Here is a 14,364-nt window from a genome sequence, read left to right on the forward strand (position 1 = left end):
TTCATATTTTTCACATTTCCACCATGCCAGGCTTTAATCTGAGCTTATATAGATAAAAATTCTTAAACCCGATGTCTCACTACACGCATGTAAAAGAATTTAGCCCATGCTGTTTTTTACTGATATATTATTAATACCGTAGTACGAGGTAAGATTGATCATTATTTTTAAACTGTGACCCAAAGATGGGTCTTGACTCAAACATTCAGTCAGCGAAACTTTTTTTGTAAAGAAATGAATCCAACTTAGATGAAATTTCAGGGACTAGAAAGGGAAAATTGATGTTGAAAAACATGCGAAAAAAAATTCGCCTTGTCTCCCGGTGAGACTTGAACCCACATCTTGCGCCTCTCCGGGGCCCATGTATTAACATTCTACTACAGGAGACCAACCTGGCGTATTGGTACGCCAGGTTGGTCTCCTGTAGTAGAATGTTAATACATGGGCCCCGGAGAGGCGCAAGATGTGGGTTCAAGTCTCACCGGGAGACAAGGCGAATTTTTTTCGCATGTTTTTCAACATCAATTTTCCCTTTCTAGTCCCTGAAATTTCATCTAAGTTGGATTCATTTCTTTACAAAAAATTGATCATTATTTTCAATATTTTTCGATATTTTTTCTGTAAGGGGAATGTGGCATGTTTCAAATTTGTAAAACCAATACTGGACTCCCATGAACGTAAAACATGATTGCAGAAATTTATGAGACTGCTTTAAATTTGATTTGAAAATCAATTTCGTCTGTGTTAGTCAAAATTAATCATGGAACTCTACAAAATTGAACCCAATGCTCTTAAGGCAAAAAAAGCTTAAATATGAGGAAAAAAAGTTTAAAAACGACATTCACTAACACTTTGCATAAACCCAGACAACCAGAAGTCGTATTTTAGTTTACAGATTATATCGTATAGAATGTTATTTAAACTCATTTTCGTATGTTTGCACCTACAGTGTGCGGCACATGCATATTCTTTATCGTATTCAAATGCATGGCATGATTTTATTACGACAATCCGTATATCTGCACCTACAATGCGCGGCCTATGCATATTCTTTATCGTATTTAAATAAGATCCCTGCAACGATACAGGATTTGTCTATGTATCGTGTGACCAACATCTATTTGCAAAGTGCTAGTGAATCTCGTTTTTAAGCTTTTTTTTCCTCATATTTAAGCTTTTTTTTTTGTCTTGAGAGCATAGGAGATGAAAGCTTATATCAGGTCTCATGTCTCATGTCTATTGTCTCAGGTCTCAGGTCTCATGTCTCATGTCTAATGTCTCAGGTCTCATGTTTTGTGTCTCAGGTCTCAGGTCTAATGTCCCATGTTTTAGGTCTCATGTCTCAGGTCTCAGGTTTCAGGTCTCAGGTCTCAGGTCTCAGATCTCAGGTTTTAGGTCTCAGGTCTCAGGTCTCAGATCTCAGGTCTCAAGTCTCAGGTCTCAGGTGTCATGTCGAAAGTCTCAGGTCTCACGTATCAGTTCTCAGGTCTCATGTCTCAAATGTCAGGTCTCAAGTCTAAGGTACCAGTAAGCAAGTCTCAGATCTCAGGTCTCATGTCTTAAGTCTAAGCTCTCAAGTCTCAGGTCTCAGGTGTCAGGTCTAAGGTCTAAAGTGTCTAGTTACATGTCTTATTGTTTCAAGTTTCAAAGCTGCATAAATTTAATGGTCTTTTTTACACGGTTTTTTGCAATTAGCACGGTTTTTTTTTACTCGGTTTTCGGGAATTATCACGGTATTTTTTACACGGTTTTTTTTTACGCGGTACGTATATCAGTGTAGAAAAAGACCTTGGTGTATACTGGTTTTGCTGCATTATATACGATATGTTTACACGTATATTTGCACGTATATTTGTGTTGCAAGTTCGAAATACCCACCAAATGGTTGTATGGGAAGGTGCTGGTCACACGATACATAGAGAAATCCCGTAGCATTGCATCCCCGCCCCGTGCCAGAACCAAAGAAACCTAACACTAATACAGGAACTTAAAATCTCCACCTGTAAACAAACAGGCTCCTGCAATGCTATAGACAGATCCCAGCAACGATATACAATTAGTGTGGAGCTCATCTCTCAGATTTAAGCTTTTTTCCTCTGGTTTAAGCTTTTTTCTTCAGATTTAAGCTTTCATCTCCTGTGCTCTCAAGGCAAAAAAAGCTTAAAAACGAGATTCACTAACACTTTGCAAATAGATGTTGGTCACCCGATACATAGACAAATCCTGTATCGTTGCAGGGATCTGTGTGTAGCACATCTCTCACATTTAAGCTTTTTGTTCCGGCATGGTAATCGAGCAGCGAGCGAGGCATCGATATTCGACACGGCGTAGTACGCGAAGGCGCGCGAGGCGCGAGAAATATTTCACCGCTTTCAAATTATTGTTCTGCAAGCGAATTGTTTGGCAGAAGAAAGGACGCTTTCTTCGCCAGCGAAAAGAAAGCTTGGCTTGGCTTCGAATCGCCATTCTCCATCACTTACGATTGTTCCAGCGCGACGATAAGACGGCCAGGCCGAAGAGTGTCCCACAATATTCGTTTTGAAGTTATAATTGTTAAGTGTTAGAAATAAAGTATCGTATAAGTCGTTAAAGTTTATTAAAGTCTAAATAAAAGTGTGTATTTAATGTGCAATAAATTGTTTGAACTGTAAGTGGAATTGTGTCATCATTGGACCATAAGAAAAAGTGAATAGAAATAACTTACCCGAAAATTTGGGAGGTGTCCGCATCAGTTAATGTCTGGGAATCACCCACTGCTACCCTGAGCCCTCGACACTTTTATTTGTCAGATTTAAGCTTTTTTTTTCTCAGATTTAAGCTTTTTTTCTCAGATTTAAGCTTTCATCTCATATGCTCTCAAGGCAAAAAAAAGCTTAAAAACAAATTCACTAGCACTTAACAAATACATGTTGGTCACACGATACAAAGACAAATCCTATATAGTTGCAGATATTCCAACAAGATGGAAAACGGATTTGGCTCCGGCTAGATGTTATCAACCTTATTGATTTAGGCTCTCTTTCTCATTCGTTTGCATTGAGTTCGCACAAACTTCTGTTTGTTAGTAAATCACATGTCGCAAAAGCCGACTCGTTCACTAACTTCTCCTGATTCTTATTATAGTTTTCGAGGCCATATCTTTACCGAAATATGTTTCTTGTCATTGCTGCTTCTGGTTTTCTAACCATATCTGCGAAAACAGAATTGCACTTCAGTCATTGTGGATCCTTTTTGTAACGACACATGAGTTATTTTTCGGAGATCTAAAATCCACCAAAATTGAACAATGTACTTGGTTTAAAAATATGGAAGATAAAAATATTCCCTTTTTCTTACCTAACTCTTCAATCAACTCTCAATAAATCTCGCCTTCAACACCGAAATTTTCAAAATTCCTTGCTTGTTTTCGAAAAATCCTACGCATTTTAACACATCAATCTTTGACATCATCATTTTGATCGCAGTGCTCTCTGAGTGTCGTTTCGAGCTGCAAATCGCCAATAGGATATACCTTATTTTAGAGCAAGTTCACTGGTGTTGGGAAAAAGTGGTAGAAATTTTTACATTTTGAAAATTTTACTTAGCAAAACTGTTTTCAAGCTCTTTGGGCGTTGTATTTTTTACAGCACTGTTTCTATTTCAGCCGTTTGTGAAAGAAATATTGCTGTTTTTTGCATCACAGCATTCGAAACTACAACACGTGTTGTTAAAAAACTTGAAGGCCACAGTTCTTGAAAATGTTTTTGCATGGCAAAATTTTCAAAATGTGCAAAAAGTGACAAAATTTCTATCACTTTTTCCCAACACCAGTGAACTTGCTCTTACTAACTTAAACATATATTTAAAGCACTACTAAAGTACATTCAGCTAACAATTACCAAAAAAAAAGTCACTAGGCAAAAAACGAACCGGACAATTAGTGGCTAGAAAACCTCAATTTGTAAAACTTAAAAAGACAATGTTACATAGCTACAATAAATTGACAGTTCTCCACTGAAAAAGGCAACAAAAATAGCCGGAACGTCTGGACAGTAGTAAAAATCATTCGTTTAATTTTCAAAAATATAACTGACTAAGCCGTTAACAATTAAAAATTCAAAATAAAAATCATCCACTTCGAAATCGGTATGGATAATTTGATCGATACTCAAAAAAAATTTATTTTAAAATTAATTAAAATTTGATCTGAAAAATGTGAATGAATGAGAGATGAATATCCCTTCGAAAAACAAATAAAATTTGACCAAACGCGGAAAAAGAAAACTTCTATAACTTTTTTCACAAAAGCCAACATTATGCTCTCGGTTTAAAAAAATTAGAAAAAATAAATAAATAAATAGAAAGTATTTGTAATGGATTATTTCCAACAGTTGGGTTTTTTTTGAAGAGCTGCGTTATCGTGTTGTTGGACTTCTCCAAATCTACTTTGTTTTAGCAAGGTTAAGTTTTTTAAAAGCTTCCACTTACAAAATAGACAGGATTTGTTCTGCAGTAAATCAAAATTTTCTGGAAAGCTATCAGATAAAATTTTCATCTGATTTTTAGCGGAATTTCGTCATTCAGGCTACCAAAGGCTTTTTACAGATTGAGGAAAACAACAACATTCTCTTTCTTTTTGTAACACCAACGCATCCTGTATGCATCCTGAAAGAGAAAACTTGGTGTTTTTTAACAAAATAGTGCAAGTGGTGTTATAAATTTTCAGCAAATTTACATCTAAATCCGCATTCTTATTTCATTTGGATTTAATCACATTAAAACATCGTCGAATATGATAAGTGTTTCTGCTTCACCCCACACATAATGTTGCACAATCTGCCGTTAACCTCTCCGATGATATGGTCGTCACAACGATTGAGAGTGACGTAGTAAAACTGTTATCACTTATTAGCTTCACTTCATGATTGATATCCCAGAGCTCTAAGAACATAAAAATCGTTCACAAAACACAACATCAGAAGGCTATTGTAAGCCTGATATTCTGATGAAATCCCCAGTTCCCAAAATCCCAAACCCCGAACATGATTGCAGGCAGTCAGGCAGGCAATGAATCATCTCACTCATTCAGTTGTTGTTGTTCATGAAATCCCACTAACCCTATAACGCTTCCAACAAAAGCCATATTCCTGCCTGCCAGCCGCACCCTTTTCTGTGCCAACTCACAACACCGACACCACGTTCTTCGTACTTCAACACCAACTACTTAGGTACAAATATGATGAAATGGGAGTATGAGAGTTTCAGCGCCATTACGGTCATATTCCCACTCAAGGGTTGTAATAGGTACTCAAAAACAGCCAAATGTGATTTCCCCATATTTCCGGTTAAAACTTTGCGGTGTAAACATCACCTCCACGAATCGAATGTGGAGTGATTTCCGGCCTTTCATTCGGTTGTATGAAGCACGTTTCCGGTTGGATTTTTCTTCTACCTTTTACATCATATTTGTTCTCCTCATGTTTTTTTTTCTGAGGACAAAAGTTTGGACCACAGCCAGGAGTATCCCCGGAACAAATCGATCCGTTTCGAGAGATTCCCAACTTGAAGGGATTCATCTCACATCGGTTTGTTGTTAAAGGCCAATGTGGCCCGCATTCCGACCAATGTGTGACACTTCCTAATTTATAGGTTTCGATAAGGGTTACCTTACATCACAATCGTTTCCTATGAATTGATGATTCCGGCTATGGTAGCGCATACATGTTAAAATTGGCTCCTTTGAGATTCGCATATGATGATCGAAACAGCACGAGATGAGAGGACTTGAGCTGCTCGATTTCTTCACGTCAAGATGTTCTAAGTTGATTGGGAGCTTTCCGTTTCGGATCTTAGCGCTATATTTAGCGTAAAAACCACGTTACAAATATAGCAATCCCATTGGTTTTGCGTTCACAAATCGGAAATGCGAGAGCCAGGAAAAGAAAAAGGGGAATGAGGGTGTGAGACAGTACTGTATGTTGCAAAACACCGGACCTATATTCCCTCACGGCTTGTGACATTTTCGTGGAGGAAAACAATTTTCCTCCACACTTGGTTGCTTCTTATCACCGAATCAGAAACACACTTATACTCCCATAAAATAGGCAAGTATGTTCCTAAGGTTGGCCGGCCAATTTACAGTTGCTGTATGGCAGCAAGAAGTTACCGTTTCGTTTAAAACATAAGTTTAATCGCGGCTAGTACCGAATGTTAAGTATATGAGTAGCAGAAAATACCACTCTTGGCCGCAGTGTGTCTCTACTCTACAAAACAAGTTCGAGCAGACGGACAGCCGTTTCTCGTCGTGAGTGTGCGCTCGAGAAACCCCCCGATCTTTGTTCGAGTTTCGCTCAGGCACGTCGTACCCATCGAACACAAAAATGAAACTAAATTAAACGAGCAGCAGCAGCAGCAAGCAACGAAAAGTAAAGAAAAAAAACTCATTGAGGAAAGGAACAAATGAAAAAATCAACCATACCATTTGGTCACACACTTTGTTGGGTTGCCTTTTTCTTGTGCGTTTGCCACCAGAAATGTTATAAAACGCGCTCGCTCGCTCGGGAGACCGTTCAATTTAAAGGGCAAATAATCAGCAGCAGCAGCAACTTCAACCAACAGCAACAGCAAGCACGGTCAGCTAGCCTAAGTCTGTAAGCGCCACGCGCGCCCCCTCTTTTTACGCCATATGACACACGAAACGAAACTTCCCAATTGCACTGTGGAAGGGTGTTCAGCTGTTTCCCTGCCAGAAAACCTATGTTGCACAGACTGGCAGGCAGTCAAACCAGGGAGACCAGGGGGCACTCCACGACGATATAAGCAGCACGGCGAACACACGCGACCGAACCAACGAACGAGCAAGCAGGAGAACCGACCGGACCGAGAGCGAGCACAAGACTAACTCGTGAGCAGCCGGGAGCACGAAGCCGGAGCTGCCATTTTCGAATCAAGCACATTTTCAAAAGGGAAAACACCAACCTTAACAAAAATAACAACAACATAGACTGACTGAGAGCAATCGGTCAATCGGTCGGGAGAGAGTAGAACTCCGTTCTCTCTTCCGAAGTATTATCTCGATCCAAGAAGAGCGCCGGAGTTTTCTTACTACTCAATGGCGGAGTTGCCGGTGAATAAATTTTCTTTAATTTCTTACTCATATTGTACCCAAAAATATCGGTTGCTTGCCGAGGGTCACGGGATTGTTGATTTTTGCTGATGAAGAAAAAACTATCAATTTCTTGTAAAATGTGTACTAGAAAGCGACTGATATGCTGAGAACAACGTCCAGGTGGTACCCAAGGACATGAGCTTTCTCAAAGTACGTGAGTTACACCTGCGCCAGCATCAAGCGAAACACTTACAGGAGGCGAACAATAATTGTCAGCTAGATGTAGTTTCGCGTAAACAAAATTCGATTTGTTTTTTTTTCGGATGTTTATGAACAACTTGAAAAATTTAGAGGAGTTAATTTGGAATAGCTACAGTGCAATTCGCAAACAATTTTCAAAAAAAAACTTATAAGCCGATGCTTCAGTTTAGAATAAACTGAAGATCGTCCAATATCCAATCTGAGTTTGCTAAAATGTCCCAATACGAGTCCCGAATCGGGACTCCCAATATGCCATCATTCTAGCTAGACTGCCAAGCTGTAATCGCTTAATTGCGAGATATTGAGAAAAAATCATTGTAAGTTAACACATTAAGGACCGCGAAGGAATCGAAAAAAAATTCGGCCGGCATTCTAAATCTTAATCAAAATCTAAAATTCGCTGTAACAAATTTTTAAATTTAATATCTTGAACCACGAAAAAGGGTGTGTTAAATTTTTAAGAAAAAGTTTTAGTAAAAACGAGAACGTGAAACGTGTTTGGTCAGAAATGTGTTCAGATCCTTTAAAAAATTCCACGTACCATTAATTAAGATCACCGTGAATTTTTGTTTGAAATTAATTTTTACGGCCTTATCGGTGAATGTTATGTTCTCATAGTGAGAACATTTCAACATTAGGAAATTGTAAATGGATAGAAGAGGATTAGAAGAAAATTACAGGCGTTGAAAAATGAGCGGGTAGAAATTTTTAAGAAGCATTTTCACCACATACTTAACGTTTGTTCAAGCCCGAATCAACTATTTTGAAGTGTTAGAATCGGACAGGGTTGAGTCTAACACAACACAATAGTTGATCCTGCGTGGTTCGCACCGCAAGCCTCCAGTGCGAACGAACACACCTCGAAGATTTCATGAAATTCTTCAAACTTCATTTATTTTCTCGTTAGGGATTTTCGTAAATGTCGAATGGGGGAATGGATAGGGAAAGGTGTGTAACAAAAGAAGAATTCGACATTATTGTCCAGCCTAAATGAACTTCAAATATACAAATTTCTACCATATTATGTCAATCAACAGATCTTGGACCTTCCAAAAAGTGAAAAAGACGTGGTGCCTGGGTTGCTAGCGATTTTTCTTTTTGAAATCCCAAAGTTTTCTCTCGGTTAAAATGATGATATTCCTGGTTTTTATTATACTGATTTTTGAATATAAAATCATGATAAACACAAAATTTTTGTAAGAACGAGTCGTGAAAATATATCCTGGCCAGCTGGTAACCAATTGAACATCCTTATCATATATAGTTAATTATAGGTGGGAACACATCATACCAGTCGGCCACTTATGGGATTCGAACCCTAAAGTTTTTCTTGCCGATACCGGGAAATCGAACTCAGTATGCCTCAATTACCAGACTCGTGACAGCCTATTCGCAAGACCACATTGGCGCTAGGTAGATAGATCGTCTTCATAAAATTTTGGGATTTTACGGAATTCACATCTATTAATTCATAATTTCAACAATTTTGCCAAAAGGATTTTGGAGAATTTGATCTTGATTTGATTTTTCTTTTACTTTTAAAATTTCAGTTTTTCTATAATTTTTACAGACTTAAAGAAAAAAATTGTATACTTTCTATAGAAATACTAGCAGACCCGGTAAACTTCGTCTTACCATGTTCAATTTGGCGTCCATTTTCTAGTTTTCCTAGTTTTCTTTAATTTCCCTTCTTTCCCTTTACTCGAATCGTCCCGCTCAATTCTATCAAAATTAAACCAAAGAATTTAAACTCAACGGGTTTTTTAAAATCCAATTTTTGTAACTTGTTCAATGAATAACTGTATGTTGATAATATGTATGTTTCATTTGCTGTATTCCATTCAGTAGATTTATTCCGTTTGGTTATATTGTTTTTAATATCAGGACAATTTTTGGAGTATTTGCCGAATATTTTGCATAACGCAGCGCTTTCAGCTCCCAATTAGCTTTGTATGGTGTATTTTTTAGAGCTGAAGAAATAAAAAAACATAAGAAAAGATTTTTTACTAACCATTTTCAAACAGCTTTTTATTCACCATTCTCATCCTTCGAAGCAGTTTGAATTAAAATCCATATTTTAACCAAAATCATTTCCAAAAAGATTCGCCTGATAGGTAATTAAGTTATAGACTTCAACTTAAATTGTTCCCAAACAGCACTTGTCGTGGCATTAAATCTGGCGATTTTGTGTATTGCAAATTCCTTTTTTTATTCAAGCAAAAAATGCAAATCAATTCCTTTAAACTTTAACCCGATGAATCAAAGAAACGATTGGTTTTGAAAAGAGGAAAACATATGTTTAGATATATTCACCCATTATTTTAAAGATTTTAATTGAAGCAGTTCTGATTTCAAAATTTCCTGAACATTGTTGGTGGTGATATGCGATTTCATTTAGGATTACGTTATATTTTTAAGATTTAATAACATTTAATTGAAAAGCAGATTTTTTTTAAATTTAAAAGATCGAAAAGAAATAATCTGTTCAGGCTTCGATGGTTTCATGAGTTCATTTTGTTTTCTTGGAAATTATCATATAAACAAAACCTCAATAAAAATTATGTATCTTTTTTACTGTAAATCTTTATTTTCAAAAATTAAACACCGGTCAAATCCTAACGAATATCACCACAGTTCAACTTTCATATTCTCTGAATAAAGTAATATTTTCAAAAAAAAAAAAAAAAATAGTAGTTATGTTGACAATAGGAAATATCAAAGTGTACATTTGTCCCATTTATTGGGGCAAGTGAAAACACATAGGTCTTTTTCAGATGCGTCAGTGAAAAGACTTTAAAATGAATTTTAATACTTGTTCTTGTTTGTCTGTTTTATAAACTTCCATTGCTATATCCTTAATAAGTTTTTCTCCAGAATAAATTGATGCTTGGTACTTTAATTTTACTGAATGCTGTTCAACCAAAAGACTCGAGGTCTTTACAAAGACCTTTATAATAATTTTGAATATCCGCTTCAGATTCAACACTCGGGATATCCTTTCTGGCCATTTTGGAGATAAAATTCTTAAATTGTAGATGTTTCATAGCTAAATGGCGCGTTTTCACTTATTCCACCTAAGAAATTACAGGAAATAATATTATTTTTAACACTTTCAGGTCATATTAAAAGTTTATCATAAAAATCTGCTGCCCCTGGAATATCAATCACAAAAAAACTTTGCAACAAAAAAGTTAATCAAAAGTCTCTTCTATATAGCCAAAATATGTAAAACAAAAACACACTTTTCATGTTAAGTTTGTACTTGAATTGTGTGTGTAAACAAACAGTAAACATGTAAACAGTTTTATGGTGAATGATTTTAAAAAAAGAGTTAAGTTTATTCAATCAAATTTTTTTTGGGCCCAACAATTTTTAGATGAAGAAATAATGTATACATTTTTTGTAAAAGTTGATAGTTTGCACTTGCTTTAGTCTACTTTCTTAATTGAAAATTCTTCCGGAAAATGCAGATCTTCACTTTTTGTTATCAAAAAGTAGATTATTTTATTGATAACTTCAATTTACGTTTGCAAAAAATCAAATAGTTCAATCCTATCTAATCTATTTCAAAGAACAGACTCGTGTTGAGAGGACGAATGACCAAGTTGGTTAAAATCCTCCAAAAATAAACAAAATAGAATAGAATAGACTCTTGTTCAGTTAATGTATCTAGCGTTCTAGTCGTATTGGATTATACGAAATTGAATGTAAAGCTTCCTAATTTCTTATTTTTAAACGTCCGCAAAGTGTCGTAACATTATTTCATATTAATCTTTACCAAATTCATACTTTTTGGACAACAATTTACTACTTGAATTAACACGAATTAAAAATGGTTTTAATATTTGAAATCGTTCATATGGTTTTGATTCGATCGATAAAATATCAATCCGTGTCACATCTAGGCGTCATTTATTACCATGTGCTGTGTACAAATAAGCAAGAAAAAAAAACCCATCTGCATATCACCCCCACGTGCATAAGAAATATGGGTACTTGGTTGAGAAATAGGCGCCTAATTTTTAATTTTTTCCAGCGATCAATGAGCAGTAGGGGAGAGGCGGGCTATATGCGCATATTAAGGAAACCACTTATTTTCTCCCATATTCCAATAGATAGGAATCTGAAAACTATATACACATGAGCGGATATCTGTTTTATATACGTTAGAGCAGTTTTTCTGTTAAAATCTCTTACAGGTTTTGTGAAAATAATTTTATAATAAAAGAAGTCAAAATAGTCGATTTCCGAAACTGGCGGGCTAAATGCGCATATTAATGTTTTTAGCTATATTTCGATAACACTTGCAATATTTTGATATTATTTAATTTAAAATGGTAGAAACGGATGTTAAGCATACGTCAAGGCTGAAATTTTGGTGAAATTTTTTACATCACTAGTTGTTTTACATGAAACATAGTTATGTATGCCATATGGCCATATTTCATGGTAATATTTTGTTCATATCGTATTTTTATCGGATCAATATGAAATTCTTCTGTTTTCGCTGTAAGATTGTGATTTGAGCGTAGATTTAATGTTTCAATTATAAAAAGTAAAAAATTTATGAGAATAATCTATTTTTCTTGATATAGGCATTTAATCTGCCTTGATATGGGCATTCAGAACCTGTCTCTTATTCCAATATTTTATCATTTACAACTTTGCCAAAAGCTTCAATTTATTGAATTTCCGATTTCCAGATGAATTAGAAAGAAAAACCATTAAAATTTTTGTTCACAGAATCTTTACGCACGATAATTAAAGTTCAATATATTATAACAAAACTGACAAAAATCTTGTTTGAATTTTTAAATTTTTTTGGCTTTATATAACCATCAAATTTCTTCATGCCATGTTTCGATAGCGTATTACCCTCAAACTGCACTGATTAGATACGTTGAATCTCCAGCCACATCGTCAATCGGCTGTATGCGCATATTACCCAACATGCGCATTTAGGAACACTTCCCCCTATGCTTTGGTTACTATTATCTTGCAACGACGTTTGCTCGCGACTCCTCGCCCATGGAGACGAAAAACAAATCCCTCAAAGAAAAGAAAATCTCTAAAAATGAATGCCATGCCTTTTCAATTTCAGATTTTGGCAAAAAAAAATGTATATGTTTTATTCGATCGACAAAATGTCAATCTGGGTCACATCAAGGCGTCATTCATAACCATGTGCTGTAGAAATGAGCTAGGAATCAAGAACAAAAAAAAAATACATCAAGGCTTCCTATCGCCAACACTTGCATTGAAAATGTGCTTGGTTGATAAATACGCGCCAAAATATTCTCATTGATCAGTATGCTATGCCATGGTTACTATCCTCTAACGACGTCTGCTCGCGACGCCTCGACCTTGGAGACGAAAAACAAACGCCCAAAGGAACAAAAAATCTCGAAAAAATGGAAGCCATGACTTTTATTTCATTCAAAAAACTACAAATTTAATTATAACAGACAATTGGTGCGACCTTGTGTTGTTTTTATTCGACATAAACCGATTCGCATGGCTACAGAATATTCTAAAAATAATTTCATTCGAAACTTTTGCGTAACTTCGGAGGAGTAGTACTACAAACACCGTTACAAGAGAATTTTATATAATAGATGTAGAAAATTCATCAAAATATAAATTCAAATTAGCTTATCAATTTGATTGGGGATTTGTCATATAAAATTTAAAATTATCAGATTGCAGGAAAATATTAATCTATTTTTAAGTGTTAGTTACAAATTTGTAGATATCTAAAAAAACTGTAGAATTTTTTTTTATTTTCCGTTAAAGAATGCCCTTGTCATTTGAACTTAATATTCGTGAAAATATAGAAAATCGTGAAGAAGACAGGGCTGAACTTTCATTGTTTGAATTTACCATACAATTTAGTTATGAGGGTAGAGACTTTAGATTTTAACAGGAGCTTGTTCTCGAAACAACTTTGAGAAAATGTTTAATGTAGGAAGCAGGGTGAATTTGATTTAAATTAAGCTGATTTAAATCATGATTTAAATCACGATTTAAATCACTAGTCAACAAGTCTTGATGTTGGCTAAGAGTGTCTTTCAGTTATAACAGGTCCGGCCCCAGACTGTAGATGGAATAATAACAGGAATTTTGATTGATATCTTGACACTCAAAAACCATAACTTGTCTTTTGGATTCGTTTTCTTTAAGAAGTGTAGCTAAACAAGTTAGATAAAATTACAAATTTTATGCTGATACGAAATATTCTACAACAATCCAATTTTAGCTCTAAATTTTATTTTGTGTTTCTTTTTCTTGTAAATACCATACTTTACCAAAAAAATCATTTAAGAAATTTCTACACTTTTTTGACAAAACTGGAAAACAATACAATTAAAGTTTTAATTTAAATCAACTTTCCCGAAGACTTTGATTCGTTGGATTTTTTTCAATAAACTTTCTTCATTTATGTCAGAAGTACTCATAATGATATCTTTTCATATTTCTTAAAATTTTGAAATTTATATTTTTAAGATCGTTGAACTTATAGCAGAAACGCTTTACAAACCCTAACATGCTATTAGCCTTATGTATAATAGCGTTATAGTGGTCAATAAAAGTAAGTTTGGAATCCAGTATAATTCCTAAATCTCTCACTTTCTTACATCTTTCTACATCCTGGTTTCCTAGTGTAATTACAATATTTGGAGATGAAAGTTTTCGGCTAAATGATATTTAGTTACATTTTTTTACTTTTAATTCGAGTAAACTTTTCTTACACCAGGTGTAGAAAATGTCTATTTCATTCTGGAACAAATTCATATCTTCATGGTTTTTTATTTATAAATATAGCTTCATGTCATCGGCGTATACGAGTATTTTAAGATTTTTAAGGATGAAGGTAATGTCGTTTACGTACAAGATAAAAAGAAGTGGTCCTAAATGTGAGCCTTGTGGAACACCTGAAGTGACTTGAATGGGATTTGACTTCTTTCCATTAAATTTTATTATTTGTTGTCTATTTGTTAAATATGATTCAAGCCATT

At 35.1% G+C, this 14,364-nt stretch overlaps 1 protein-coding gene across 2 annotated transcripts in view; it reads right to left on the reverse strand.

Moving 5' to 3' along the window:
- LOC129753595 (uncharacterized) overlaps window positions 1-14,364 on the reverse strand; it is an 86,121-nt gene that overhangs the window by 42,714 nt on the left and 29,043 nt on the right. Inside the window, exon 1 of one of the 2 annotated variants that reach the window (XM_055749431.1) lies at window positions 6,458-6,862. The exons of the other annotated variant lie outside the window; for it this stretch is intronic. The gene's annotated coding sequence lies outside the window, so the exon portion shown is untranslated. Of the gene's footprint in view, window positions 1-6,457; window positions 6,863-14,364 lie in introns of those variants that run through there. 2 annotated transcript variants of the gene reach the window in all.

The sequence above is a fragment of the Uranotaenia lowii genome, chromosome 1 (genome assembly GCF_029784155.1).
Source record: "Uranotaenia lowii strain MFRU-FL chromosome 1, ASM2978415v1, whole genome shotgun sequence".
Lineage (NCBI taxonomy): Eukaryota > Metazoa > Arthropoda > Insecta > Diptera > Culicidae > Uranotaenia > Uranotaenia lowii.